This window comes from Triticum dicoccoides, chromosome 7B (genome assembly GCF_002162155.2).
Source record: "Triticum dicoccoides isolate Atlit2015 ecotype Zavitan chromosome 7B, WEW_v2.0, whole genome shotgun sequence".
NCBI lineage: Eukaryota > Viridiplantae > Streptophyta > Magnoliopsida > Poales > Poaceae > Triticum > Triticum dicoccoides.
Genome location: NC_041393.1, coordinates 28,147,081 through 28,162,831, shown reverse-complemented (window position 1 = coordinate 28,162,831; position 15,751 = coordinate 28,147,081). Strand labels below are relative to the sequence as shown.

Sequence of the window (15,751 nt, the reverse complement as noted above, 5' to 3'; positions counted from 1 at the left end):
GCCCCAATCATGAGCTCTCAAAAGTGGCAATCCTTTAGAATTTTTATGCTCGGCTTTTTGATAACAATCGCACATGCTCGATACTTCTTGTGCTGGCTCTTTTATGATGAAGACTATTGAATTCAAATGGAATTTATTGGATAGAATTAAATACAACTCTGAAGATTGGGACCTCGATGAAGCTAAGGAGTCAGATATGACACCTAAGTTGATTGTGTTAAATCTTTTATGGATACCGATATTTTCCGTAAGTTTAGCACTAAATATGGACTTGACTCTGAGATAGTAGCTTCTTTCTGTGAATCTTTTGCTACTTATGTTGATCTCCCCAAGGAGAAGTGGTTTAAATATCATCCTCCCATAGAAGTAAAAGTAGTTGCACCTATTAAAGTTGAAGAAAAGACTGTCACTTATAATGATCCTATTGTTCCCACTTCTTATGTTGAGAAACCACCTTTCCCTGTTAGAATGAAGGATCATGCTAAAGCTTCAACTATTGTTCGTAAAAGCAATATTAGAACTTATACACCTCCTGAGCAAGTTAAAGTAGAACCTAATATTGCTATTGTTAAAGATCTCTTGTCTGATAATATTGATGGGCATGTTATTCAATTCTGTGGTGAAACTGCTAGAATTGCTAAGCCTTCTGCTAAAGATAAACATAGACCTGTGGTAGGCGTGCCGGTTATTTCTGTTAAAATAGGAGATCATTGTTATCATGGCTTATGTGATATGGGTGCTAGTTCTAGTGTAATACCCATTGACTTATACAAAGAAATTGAAAAACAGTATAACAGAGCCACCTACGAGCAACCAGAGCGATTTGAGATTTTAGACCGTTCGATCACGCTTACAGATGGTCCAGATTTCACAGTCGTCACACAACTCGCTTATGTGCGTTTATCACACTGTAATCGGGTTGCTGCTCCGTGGATTGACTTGGGCAATCTCTCGTGAACCGGGCCGACCAAATATGAAAAGTATAGACAGGCCCAGAAAGTAGATGAGGCCCGTCAGTGTTGTCTGTCTCTCTTAATTCCTTCCATGTTGTGTTGTGTTCCTTCACCCCCACGACGGCGGCCAAATAATGGCGAGGAAGGTTGCCGTCCCCCTTTCCGTTATTGTTGCTCAGAGTGGGGGTGTGTTACTCCCTGTTTGCCTCCTTTGCATTTTCCCCATATATATGGGGTTCCATATGTCTTTTCCAATTGCTTGCCCCGGCAGTCATCTCTTGTTACCTAGGTTGGATCTGTTTCTTTGGTCTGGATGGATAATCGCTTATTCCCTACTGTAATTGTAGTTCTGTTATTGTTGTAGAAATTGTTTGGAAATTGCTGGAGGCAAAACTGCTCGCACGTGTTGAGGTTAGCGATGGCGGCCATGTCTGCTCTTTGTCGCTTCTCCTCTTTCCACTGAAGCGGACACGGGTAAACATTGAGATAAAGTTCCACCCCCGCTTGCTTTTGATTGTTCTTACTTGTTCTGCCTGTTCTTAATTACATATACCTCCTATTCCTTTTTCGTTGATGGACAGTGAGTTTGTTTTTACCCTGTGAAGAGGATCCGAGGAAGCCCAAGAATCTATACATGTGGTTGGAATTCATGCCAGATTCACAGAAATATTGTACTATGATTTTGTTTTTATATCTCTTGTTAGCTTGCCATTGTCCAAGTGAGTATGAGATTTGATTCCGGTTGTGTCAGATTTGTACCTAATTTGGACCATCTTTGCATGGTTTTTGCGTTGATCAAGTACTGATGATGTGCTGATCCGTGAGTTGAGATTTAGTTTTTTCATGACGATGCTAATGGGAGATGCCTTTTCGAAAAAAATGCTAATATTAGATTTGTTGCTGGCATTAGGAGTAAATTGTTGTCTCATCCATGATTGTACTCTGATAGATGTGAAGTTCATGTATAGAGTGCTCTTTATTTACACTTTTCACTAAACCAAGGCTTGTTTCCTAATGAACTTTTATTCCAGTTTTCGTGTATTACTCCTGAAAGTAATTATAGCAATTTACTCTGGAAATGTTGTCCCTTTGTCGATTGACTATATTCACAACTATTTCCTGAAAGTAGATGTTCTGTTGTTAAGCTCCAGTAAATTTTGTGTTTCATCTAGCTAAACTTGGTTCATTCTTCCCCCACGATGTTGAACTTAAGAACCTGTGAGGACAAATAAATATATAGTTGCATTGGGTTGTAATGGTCGCGTTCTAATTCTGGCTGCTACCTCAGTGCTGCCAAGTGCATGTCTCTTAGACAAAGAATCTCAAGTCAACTCACGTGGTGGTTCTTGAAATTAATTGAGCATTCGACTTCAGTTGTGTCATTTTAGGTTTCAGTCCATTGGCAGCAAAAGAATTTGTGTGACTGAGATAGACCTATCTCATGGTGATGTATGCACCCGGTCCCGGACACAAGATGCCGTGACTTGCTGCATTTCGCAGTGCCCATGTGATGTTCTGTGCATCATATACTTACAACACTATAAGAATGCAATAGATTGACTACGGCTTGGTAAAAATTTAGGACAGTCTAAATGCAGTGATTCCATGCTGCATCTCCACTTTTGGAGCGCACAGGACGTACCCATGTTAATTTGGGTAAGATAGTTAGGCTAAAGTGCAACAATGCTTTTTGATTTATGGTTTAAAGCTTTGAACTACTACCTCAGAAATATGATTCGTGCATATTTCAACCCAATCAAACTGCACAAACATTTTTTGGATGATTGTACCATTCAGAACCCTCTTTTAAAATGGTTTTGTTATTTGTTGTCAATATATGGCGAGCGCGGCAAAGCGCGCCGTCATGTTCTAGTTATGCATGATATTGCACCTGCTGAGTTAGAAGATATTGATGTTACAATTAAACTTGCCAATAGAGATACTATATCTGCAATGGGAATTGTTAGAGATGTTGAAGTCTTGTGTGGAAAAACAAAATATCCCGCTGATTTTCTTGTTCTTGGTTCTCCACAAGATAGCTTTTGTCCCATTATATTTGGTAGACCCTTTTTGAACATTGTTAATGCTAAGATAGACTGCAAAAAGAATGTTGTTACTATTGGCTTGGATGATATGGTTCATGAGTTTAATTTCTCTAAATTTAGAAAACAACATCGTGAGGAAGAATTTCCTAGTAAGGATGAAATTATTGGTCTTGCTTCTATTGGCGTACCTCCTAGTGATCCTTTAGAACATTATTTGCTAAACCATGAAAATGATATGTTCATGAATGAAAGAAGAGAAATAGATGAAGTATTCTTTAAACAGGAACCTATTCCGCAACCCAATTTGTCTGTTGAAATCCTAGGGGATCCTCCTCCACCCAAGGGTGATCCCGTGTTTGAGCTTAAAACGTTGCCTGATAATCTTAAATATGCTTATCTTGATGAAAAGAAAATATATCCTGTTATTATTAGTGCTGACCTTTCAGAGCATGAAGAAGAAAGATTATTGAAAACTCTGAAGAAGCACCGTGCCGCTATTGGATATACTCATGATGATCTTAAGGGCATTAGTCCCACTCTATGTCAACATAAAATAAATTTGGAAGCGGATGCCAAACCAGTTCATGATCCTCAACGATGCTTGAATCCTAAAATGAAAGAAGTGGTAAGAAAAGAAATACTCAAGCTTCTGGAGGCAGGTATAATTTATCCCGTTGCTGATAGTCAGTGGGTAAGTCCTGTCCATTGTGTCCCTAAGAAGGGAGGTATTACTGTTGTCCCTAATGATAAAGATGAATTGATCCCGCAAAGAATTATCACAGGTTATAGGATGGTAATTGATTTCTGCAAATTAAATAAAGCAACTAAGAAAGATCATTACCCCTTACCTTTTATTGATCAAATGCTAGAAAGATTATGCAAACATACACATTATTGCTTTCTAGATGGTCATTCTGGTTTCTCTCAAATACCTGTGTCGACTAAAGATCAATCAAAGACTACTTTTGCATGCCCTTTTGGTACTTTTGCTTATATACGTATGCCTTTTGGTTTATGTAATGCACCTGCTACCTTTCAAAGATGCATGATGGCTATATTCTCTGACTTTTGTGAAAAAAATTGTGAGGTTTTCATGGACGACTTTTCCGTCTATGGATCCTCTTTTGATGATTGCTTGAGCAATCTTGATCGAGTTTTGCAGAGATGTGAAGAAACTAATCTTGTCTTGAATTGGGAAAAGTGCCACTTTATGGTTAATGAAGGTATTGTCTTGGGGCACAAAGTTTCTGAAAGAGGTATTGAAGTTGATAAATCCAAGGTTGATGCTATTGAAAAGATGCCATGTCCCAAGGACATCAAAGGTATAAGAAGTTTCCTTGGTCACGCTGGATTTTATAGGAGGTTCATTAAGGACTTCTCAAAAATTTCTCAGCCTCTAACTAATTTATTACAAAAAGATGTACCATTTGTCTTTGATGATGATTGTGTAGAAGCATTTGAAATACTTAAGAAAGCATTAGTCTCTGCACCTATTGTTCAGCCACCTGATTGGAATTTACCCTTTGAAATTATGTGTGATGCAAGTGATTATGTTGTAGGTGCTGTTCTAGGGCAAAGAGTTGATAAGAACTTAAATGTTATCCATTATGCTAGTAAGACTCTAGACAATGTTCAAAGAAATTATGCTACCACCTAAAAGGAACTTTTAGCAGTTGTATTTGCTTGTGATAAATTCAGACCCTATATTGTTGATTCTAAAGTAACTATTCACAGTGATCATGCTGCTATTAAATATCTTATGGAAAAGAAAGATGCAAAACCTAGACTTATTAGATGGGCTCTCTTGTTGCAAGAATTTGATTTGCATATTGTTGATAGAAAAGGAGGTGAGAACCCCGTTGCAGACAACTTATCTAGGTTAGAGAATGTTCTTGATGACCCACTACCTATTGATGATAGCTTTCTTGATGAACAATTAAATGTCATAAGCACTTCCGTAGCACTCCATGGTATGCTGATTATGCTAATTATATTGTTGCTAAATTTATACCACCTAGCTTCACATACCAACAAAAGAAAAAGTTTTTCTATGATTTGCGACATTACTTTTGGGATGACCCACATCTTTATAAAGAATGAGTAGATGGTGTTATTAGACGTTGTGTTCCTGAGCATGAATAGGAACAGATCCTACGCAAGTGTCACTCTGAAGCTTATGGAGGACACCACGCTGGAGATAGAAGTGCACATAAGGTATTGCAATCCGGTTTTTATTGGCCCACTCTCTTCAAGGATGCCCGTAAGTTTGTTTTGTCTTGCGATGAATGTCAAAGAATTGGTAATATTAGTAGACGTCAAGAAATGCCAATGAATTTTTCACTTGTTATTGAACCGTTTGATGTTTGGGGCTTTGATTATATGGGACCTTTTCCTGCCTCCAATGGATATACACATATTTTAGTTGTTGTTGATTATGTTACTAAGTGGGTAGAAGCTATTCCAACTAGTAGTGTTGATCATAACACCTCTATTAAAATGCTTAAGGAAGTTATTTTTCTGAGGTTTGGAGTCCCTAGATATTTAATGACCGATGGCGGTTCACACTTTATTCATGGTGCTTTCCGTAAAATGCTTGCTAAATATGACGTTAATCATAGAATTGCATCTCCATATCACCCGTAGTCTAGTGGTCAAGTAGAATTGAGCAATAGAGAGCTCAAATTAATTTTGCAAAAGACTGTTAATAGGTATAGAAAGAATTGGTCCAAGAAACTTGATGATGCATTATGGGCCTATAGAACTGCATATAAGAATCCTATGGGTATGTCTCCGTATAAAATGGTTTATGGAAAAGCATACCATTTACCTCTCGAACTAGAAAATATTGGGCTATTAAAGAGCTCAACTATGATTTCAAACTTGCCGGTGAGAAAAGGTTATTTGATATTAGCTCACTTGATGAATGGAGAACCCAAGCTTATGAAAATGCTAAGTTGTTTAAATAAAAAGTTAAAAGATGGCATGACAAAAGAATACAAAAGCATGAGTTTAATGTAGGTGATTATGTATTGCTATACAACTCTCATTTAAGATTTTTTGCAGGAAAACTTCTCTCTAAATGGGAAGGTCCCTACGTTATCGAGGAGGTCTATCGTTCCAGTGCCATAAAAACCAACAACTTCGAAGGCACAAATCCGAAGGTGGTAAACGGTCAAAGTATCAAACACTATATCTCAGGTAATCCTATAAATGTTGAAACCAATATTATTGAAACCGTAACCCCAGAGGAATACATAAGGGACACTTTCCAGACCGTTTCAGACTCCGAAAAGGAATAGGTATGTGGTACGGTAAGTAAACCGACTCCAAAACAATTTTTAAGGCAATACTTCTCCGTTTTGGAATATTTAGAAAAATAGAAAAATAAGTGGCAGTCCGGGAAGGACATGAGTACCCCACGAGGGTGGTGGGCGCGCCCTACCCCCCTGGGCGCGCCCCCTACCTCGTGAGCACCTCGTGTGCCCTCCGGACTCCGTTTTCTTGCACGATACGTATTTTGGTCGGTAAAAATTCATTATATATTCTCCCGAAGGTTTTTAATCTCGTATCACGCAAATATCCTCTGTTCTTGTTTCTAGCTGTCCTACTGCAGATTAGATCAACATGTCATCCCAGGATTCGGAAGGAGAAAGCTATGTGGATGAATATCTAGCAAATCCTAAGGTCTATGGAGATGTGGAGCATGATGGTTGGACCACGGAGGAAGAAGAGGACTATGAACCCAAGGGGAAGGAAGAGACGAGCTCAGACGAAGATGAAACCCCATTACCTCAACCTGGGGACATGCATGTGGAGCTCAAAAAGTCAGGTCTCCCTGATAGGGTAAAGCAACCAAAGTTCGAGTTTATCCCTTTTCGTCTCTTGAAGGAAAATAAGCATGACTTATGCAAGAAGATATTAACCCTGGAGTGGGAGATTGATGATCTGAGGGATCAAAATGTTGTCCTAAAGCACAAATTAAGGGAGAAGTCTATGCCATCAACTAAGTCAACAAAACCTCCACCTTCTCCAACAACAAAGAAGGATACATAATCACATGGGTATGGGCACTCCCCTTGGCAACTGCCAAGCTTGGGGGAGGTGCCCCGGTATCGTATCACAATCACAACTCCTATCTTTACCGTTTTTCTTAGTTCGATCCTATTAGTAGTATCTTGATCTAGTAGAATAAAGTTTATGGCATGATCTAGTTTTGAGTTTTTCTTTATGATCCCTCTATGTAATCGAGTCTGTGATCTATCTATATAATAAAGATTAGTGTTGAGTCAAGGGCTTGATTATTTTGCCATGATCTTGGGTGAATAGAAAGAAGAAAAAGAATAAAAAGAATCAAAGAGTTCATATTGATCTTATTGAAAGTAATGACTTCACATAGAAAGAGTATGATGATTAAAATTTGTTGGGAGTTGGCAAATATAGCTTTGGTCATCATTGCAATTAATAGGAAGTAATAAGGAAAGAGAGGTTTCACATACAGATATATTATCATTGACATCTTTTATGATTGGGAGCACTCATTAAAATACGACATGCTAAAGAGTTGATGTTGGACAAGGAAGACAACATAATAAGTTATGTTTTCTTATATCTGAGATAAAGTATGTTGTCATGGATCCTCTAACATGTTGAGCTTGCCTTTCCCCCTCATGCTAGCCAAATTCTCAGCACCAAGTAGAAATACTACTTGTGCTTCCAAATACCCTTAAACCAGTTCAGCCATGAGAGTCCACCATATCTACCTATGGATTGAGTAAGATCCTTCAAGTAAGTTGTCATCGGTGCAAGCAATAAAAATTGCTCTCTAAATATGTATGACTTATTAGTGCAGAGAAAATAAGCTTTGTACGAACTTGTTGTGGAAGTAATAAAAGCGACGGACTGCATAATAAAGGTCCACATACAAGGGGCAATATAAAGTGATGTTCTTTTGCATTAAGATTTTGTACATCAACCCTAAACGCGCATGACAACCTCTGCTTCCCTATGCGAAGGGCCTGTCTTTTATTATTATCCTCTACCTTATGCAAGAGTCACGGTGATATTCACCTTTCATTTTTCATTTTATCCTTTGGCAAGCTCAGCATGTTGGAAATTGGATGTAGGGGAGCATGAATTATTATTGTTGACATTACCCTTGAGGTAAAAGGTTGTGGGGCAAAAGTATAAGCCCCTATCTTTTTCTGTGTCCGATTAAAACTCCGTAACCACAAGTATTGCGTGAGTGTTAGCAATTATGAAGGACTAAGTGATAGTTGAGTATGTGGACTTGCTTTCAAGCTCTGACATAGACTCTTTCCGATGTTATGATAAATTGCAATTGCTTCAATGACTGAGATTATAATTTGTTGGTGCTCAATAAGGTTTCTGATTCATACTTTTGCAGTGTGAAAAGATCATCACTTGAACATAAGTAATCATATGACAAAATCTATATATGTTGCTGTTGTGGAAATAATCATGATGCCTTCATGTCCATATTTTATTTTTATCGACGCCTCTACCTCTAAACATGAGGACATATTTAGTGTTCTCGGCTTTTCGCTTGAGGACAAGCGAGGTCTAAGCTTGGGGGAGTTGATACGTCCATTTTGCATCATGCTTTTATATCGATAATTATCGCATTATGGGTTGTTATTTCACATTATGTCACAATACTTATGGCTATTCTCTCTTATTTTACAAGGTTTACATGAAGAGGGAGAATGCCGGCAGCTGGATTTCTGGGCTGGAAAAGGAGCAAATATTGGAGACCTATTTGCAACTCCAAAAGTCCTGAAACTCCACGAAATATCTTAAAATAAATAAAGAAAAATCGTCGCCAAAGATGAAGGCCAGGGGGCCCACACCCTGCTCACGAGGGTGGGGGGCGCCCCCCCTTAGGGCGCGCCCCCCTACCTCGTGCGCCCCCCAGTGGCTCTCCGACGCCCATCTTCTCCTATATGAAGTCTTTCGATGAGAAAAAACATTAGGCAACCTTTCGGGATGAGACTCCGCCGCCACGAGGCGGAACCTTGGCGGAACCAATCTAGGGCTCCGGCAGAGCTGTTCTGTCGGGGACACTTCCGTCCGGGAGGGGGAAATCATCACCATCGTCATCACCAATGCTGCTCTCATCGGGAGGGGGCAATCTCCATCAACATCTTCACCAGCACCATCTCATCTCCAAACCCTAGTTCATCTCTTGTATCCCATTCTTGTCTCCAAGTCCGGGATTGGTGCTAGTAGGTTGCTAGTAGTGTTGATTACTCCTTGTAGTTGATGCTAGTTGGTTTATTTGGTGGAAGATCATATGTTCAGATCCTTTATGCATATTATTACCCCTATGATTATGAACATGAATATGCTTTGTGAGTAGTTACGTTTGTTCCTGAGGACAAGGGAGAAGTCTTGCTATTAGTAGTCATCTGAATTTGGTATTTGTTCCATATTTTGATGAGATGTATGTTGTCTAGCCTCTAGTGGTGTTATGTGAACGTCGACTACATAACACTTCACCATTATTTGGGCCTAGAGGAAGGCATTGGGAAGTAATATGTAGATGATGGGTTGCTAGAGTGACAGAAGCTTAAACCCTAGTTTATGCGTTGCTTCGTAAGGGGCTGATTTGGATCCATATGTTTCATGCTATGGTTAGGTTTACCTTAATACTTTTGTTGTAGTTGTGGATGCTTGCAATAGAGGTTAATCATAAGTGGGATGCTTGTTCAAGTAAGAACAACACCCAAGCACCGGTCCACCCACATATCAAATTATCAAAGTACCGAACGCGAATCATATAAGCGTGATGAAAACTGGCTTGACGATATTCCCATGTGTCCTCGGGAGGCACTTTTCCTATTATAAGAGTTTGTCCAGGCTTGTCCTTTGCTACAAAAAGGATTGGGACACCTCGCTGCACTTTATTTACTCTTGTTACTTGTTGCTCGTTACAATTTATCTTATCACAAAACTATCTGTTACCACTTATTTCAGTACTTGCAGAGAATACCTTGCTGAAAACCGCTTATCATTTCCTTCTGCTCCTCGTTGGGTTCAACACTCTTACTTATCGAAATGACTACGATAGATCCCCTATACTTGTGGGTCATCACCTGGCCATCGCCTTCCTCTCCCCAACGCGCGCCCATGGGGCAAAGGACAGCCGCGCTCCGGCGGCGAGCCCCGACGACACGGGCCACCTTTGGTGAGGCTTCGTCCACCGGCGTGCTCCTTGGGGAGTGGCGCATCCATTCCCCCACTCCATGGACTCCAAAAACGAGGGGAGTGACGGCGACTTAGAGCATGGCGGACGGCGGGGAAAAGCTTCGGTCGCCGGCGAGGTAGCGGTTCTGGTGGGGGAGGCAAGGGGCTGAGGCTACTGGAAGGCTCGCCGGACCTTGGGGGATGCGGTGGTGGCGGAGGAACGGAAAGGGGAGCGAGGCAGCGCCGGAATCAAGCAACACCCGAGGCGGCGGCCATGGCGATGGGAAGAGGATGGGGAGCTCCAGGTGCTCAGGTGACTGGTTAGGGAGGTTGCTGGGAGGAAGGGGGGCTGCTGGAGTGCTCGGAGTCTCGGGGGAAGGCCTTTAAATATGCGGGCAAGGAGATGCCGAGCCAATCGCCACGGAACGAGTCCGGCCAGGGCTCTGGCGCGCACAAGGCTCGCGGGGAGGGACGGGAAGGCGACGAGGGGAATCACGACGAGCAGCAGAAGCTCACGGAGACGAGGGGCGCTCGCGGACGAGAGGAAGAAGAAGACAAAAGCGAGGAAGAAGACAAGCTCACGGGCGCGCACTGCTCGACCCTTGGCACGGCTCGTCGGAGAAGAAAACGAAGGGGGAGCGTGGTCTAGGCGAACGGCGACGATGATGCGGAGCTACTGGACATGCGGGGACGAGCCAAATCCAGCTAGAGCAACGATGCCGAGGCCAACAGTGGCTAGACCACCGTTTTGGCTGGCTGCCCTCGTGGTCACCACTGGCATGGCACGCTCTAGAGGTTTTACTGATGCCAGCTCATGTCTACCGCATAGTCCTTCTAGAGCGGAGTACAACCACGGTAAAGAAACGGGCAGAGACAAATTGAGCTGAGTAAACCAAGCTCCACAAGTTTACTGCTGCAAACTTGGCAACATGCTAGAGGTAAAACCAGAGAGGTGAAATGGTAAACTTGATGTCTAGCAGGCTTAGGGTAACAAGGAATACGGTCCTAGGAATTATGAGGGCACTAGCACAATGATTCAGCATAGTTGCAGTGCAAATGCCAAATCTGGTCCAGAAACTAGATGATGAACAAGCACTCACTAGGAGTGTTGGATTGAGGTATAACTTGGCAAATCCTCATGATTTGGTCATAGGTAGATGCTGTAAAAAAATCACACCAAATGGACTTGCCAAATTGGTACTTTCTTTACAAGCATTACTTTTGACCAGAAACTTGGGAAACTCCTAGGAAAATATTGGCTAAATGAAATTATCCAAACTCTTAGGTAGGTGGGTTATATGGATAGGAGAAGGCTTGGAATTATTTTCAGCCATAATGGAGCAAGATAAAATATACTTGCTTCACAAACTGAAAATTTGGACAGAGAACAAGAATTGCTCCTGCGCTCACATAGCTCAATGAAATGAGCTGAATTTGGTGAAGGCTAATGATTTGGGATACTTGAGAGGATGGAAAAGTTTCATCCCATTTGGAAACTCCATGAAGGTACTTCCTTCACAAAGTGACAATCTGGTCAAAAACTTTGAAAAAATGCACAGGAAGCTGGGATGATTGGATTGAGCTCATCTTTGCTATACATGGGTTATTTATCAATATTAATCACCCTACCAATTTGCAGCTCAACAGGAATTAGGGATAAGGCACTTCCTTTGCAAAATTTCAGAGAAGGCAGAAACTTGCATTGGATCATGTGCCAAATTTTTGATCTGTAGAACATGAGATAAAGATGGAACTAGTGATTATATAGCAAGGACAAGCTCCACAATTTATATGGGAATTTTCCTTGCTATAAAAATAGTAGTTCCTTTAAAAAGTGGCAAAATTGGAATATTGGCATTAAATAAGAAAAGGCAATTTTCCTTATTTGATTATGGCCAATATAATTTCCAGAGCTTGGATTAGGCATAATTATCAACTCCACCAATTCACATGAATTTAGGAGATGGCTAGCTATGCCTTTTGATTTTATTCCTCGGACAGGCAAGAAAAGGAATAAATCACAATTCAAAAATATTGCATGGGACTTGGCAATATTTTTGCATATCCAAGATTGAAAAGGATAGGAGGGTCTCTAGGAATAGATGGGGTGATCAACAGATCAAGGAAAATGATGGCTCCTTTGTAATCACAAAGGCCACATTCAAATCCCAAAAATTTGGAATTAGGGTTTGAGAGGGTTTAAGATGATGCAACTGAGGTCTTGCCCACTGAAAAAAGACATGACCAAGTTTTGAAAGGTTGGAAACAACAAGAATTCTCAGGGTCATCAGCAAAACTCAGGAGAAAGATTTTGGAAATGAGTGCCAGGAAGGAATAACGGCACAAAAATTGATAACCCAATTTTGGGGCTGTTACATGGTCACTTTGATACAAATTTATCAGAAATTTGAACTTTTAACTATAAGACTCATTGAATTGTAATATTGTCATCATCAACGTTGGTCAGAAAATAACAATACCATAATTAAAATTTAATCAAATATCTTTCTACTGTCATAGCAAAAGCTATCTGAATCTGATTTCACCCACAAGTGAAAAAAACTTCTCTCAAAAACTGTTCTTCCAATTAAATTTTCCCGTTGGTTCCAATTTAATCCGAGGATAAAACTTTTACTTTGCAGCGAAACTTTACAATATTCTAAGAATTTCCTTTTTCTTTTAAAAGAGCACTTTTTTTTTTGCAGCGGAAAACATGAATAAAAAATTCATGGACATTTTTCTTTTTAGAAGTATTACTTTTACTTTTCTATTTCTAAACAAAAAATTTCTTTGAATAATTTTTGAATAGAAAAAACCGTATGAGATTTTGTCCAAAAAGCTAGACAACAAATAGACAAAAAAAATAAAAATAAAAATACCGTGCGGGCCTGCCATCGCCTAGCGCGCGCAGCAGCTGCAGCCGGTCCAAAAGGCCCGCAGCGCGCGCGCCCTGCTCTGGCCTAGGCCGCCTCCTGTACCAGCCGAAAAGAGGCCCGGCGCGAGGGCAAGCAAGGCGGCCTGGCGTGCCCCTCTCGTTCGGCCCAGTGGCCGGTCTAGAGCTAGGTATTCGCCCTTGGCCGTCGATCTCCATCGAAGGGTCCTCCGTTCTTATCGCTCAATCAAAACTGCGAGGGTGAGCCCCCGACCGAAACCTAGCGCCTCCTGTCTTTCGTTTCTCTCGACCCCTTCGACTCTCCCTTCCTGAGACGGCGACGGCGACGGCACGGTCGCCGCCGACGGCGCCGAAGCCACCGCGTTGTGCCTCCTCCTCTTTTCCTTCCCCCTCCTTCCTCTCTCCATTCCTCTCTCCATCTCTCTCCCGTCGCCAGCCTATCCAGTAGAGGGCGGCAAAAAGGGAGCTAGGCCCGGCCGCCGGCGACGGCGCCGAAAGGCCACCACGCTGCACTGCGCCTCTTGTTTCCATTCCCTTTCTCTGCTCCCTCCATCCTCCATCTCCCGTGACAAAGAGAGCGATGCAGATGCGCCCTCCTCTGCCCCCTTACTGCCCGACGGCGGTCACCTCGATGGAGCGGCAGCGCCCCTACCGATCCCTTTGCTGGCGTGCGCGAGCTCCCGAAGGAGAGCGCGCCGATGTCAAGCGGTTTGATGGCGGTGCACTTTGCCCCTGAAGGGGTTGTTCTTCGTCCCTACACCTCGGCTTGCTGATGCGTGTGGGGATCGAGAGGAACTGGCGCGGCCATGACGGCGGCACTGCTTTGCCGGCGAGGCCCGAGGCCCTACTCCGGTGACTTTTGCTTCTTTTTTTTGATTTTCTCTGCCCTTCTAGGGTTCTTGAGGGGAGGGGGTCTTTTTTCTTTCTCTGTTTTTCCTTTGTACCGAAATCAATCTAGATTCTAGCCTGTCTGATACCATTGATATGTTGTGGATCACTAGGCTAGATTAGGTCGGTGATTTGCAGTGGTTTACCTTTACCATAGGTGGATGAACACGCCGAAATGGCCATGGTGGATGGCTACGGCGGTGATAGCAGAGAATGCGTGAGTGGCGGCGGTGGAGCTTCCCATCGCTTCAGTGCCTCTCTCTAGATCGGATAGGGTTAGGAGTGGGGAACAGTGGCGGTGACGAACCTCATACCCTGTGCCCTGGTCCCCACCTCCTCTTTATAGCACTGCGCGACAGGGGCCCACCAGCCTTGCTTGGGCTGGACGCCCCCGATCAGGGCGTGGGTCAAGGGCCCAATGAGCCGTTGGGGCAATTGGAGGAGCAATCAATCTAACACACAAGCCTCGCCATCAAGCACATCGACCTCGCCATCGCCGTCCTCTCCTGCTTCCTCGACCCCAAGGAGGTCGCCGGCCTCACCGAGTTGACTGACAAGCACACCTACCTCGGAGTTGAGGTCCAAAGTCCAAACCTCTCCCTTCTCTTGGTCCTCCCTATTCGAGTTCATCAATCTGACGGTCCCATTCATGCATCTTGTTCATATCATTGCAGATTAGCGAGCCCACTACTTCACCTGATCCCTCATCAGATTAGGCAGCCCACTACTTCACCTTTGAATCACTCATCGAAGCCATGCTCCTCTTATCAGTCGTCTCTCTAGCTACTTTATAATGCAGAATTATGATTTCAATTCACTTCAGTTGGGTCAGTCAGATTAATCTGCTGTGCATGCTATGCTACTACTACTATCTGTCTTCAGTTAATTCGTGGACAACCATGGTGTGATCTATCTTAGGTTCTTCAATTTGGGGTAATCAATATAGTGGTGTAGTGTTGAACTGCATCTTAATTTATCTTTGGGACGATCTGTCGAATTGCAGGAGCTTCATCTATATGGAGCTGCTATTGTTATGTGTTTTGGTCATGTTCTGTGATGCCATTTTTCAGTCCGAATCCTAGTTTGCATCCTATGTTTACAAATTATGTTTTATTTTGCATGGAGTACCAGGATTCTGGTGTGCTTTGCATGGTTATCTGGGAATGGAAGCATCATTCAGGCACAATGTTTGGTAACATTGTGTTGTGCCTCATGATATTATGTGTGGTGCCCTCATGTCCCTACTGATTCTTTTGCGAAAAAGGGGTTTCCCCCGCTTTAGATTATAAAGCAACCGCCACAACAACATACGATAGCAAATGCCACACTAATTCTTTGAATCGCTCTACTGGGACGGAGAATCATCAGTAATATGCTGGAACATACATACTCTGATACTCACAATGGATGTGGGGAGCGAAAAGTATGGCATTCATTTTCAGATCATCTGTCTGTAGGAACAAATTATTGTAGAATAATACAATGGCTGAGCATTTGTGTTCCTTTCTAGAATGTGGCACTCTACTATGTTGTGCAGTTTTGACTTGTCCTTCTATTTGTTTCTGTGGACCAAGGGCGCCGCCACCGGCTGGCTCTTCCCCAAAATGGACACTTGTTTCACCAAAGGAATCGCCTTTAAAAATTGCCTTCAAAAGAAGGAATTTCTTTTTTTGCTAGTGCTGATTGATTGATGTTGTCGACAAGATACCCAAAAGATGGAATCCCTTGCATTGTTCATCCATGGCCCTCCTTATTAGTCAATCTACTTC

General features: G+C 42.3%; 1 pseudogene; it reads left to right on the top strand.

Annotated features, from left to right (window-relative positions):
* Positions 1-15,135, top strand: part of LOC119340577 — a 71,462-nt pseudogene extending 56,327 nt beyond the window's left edge.
* The last annotated feature ends 616 nt before the right edge of the window (positions 15,136-15,751 follow it).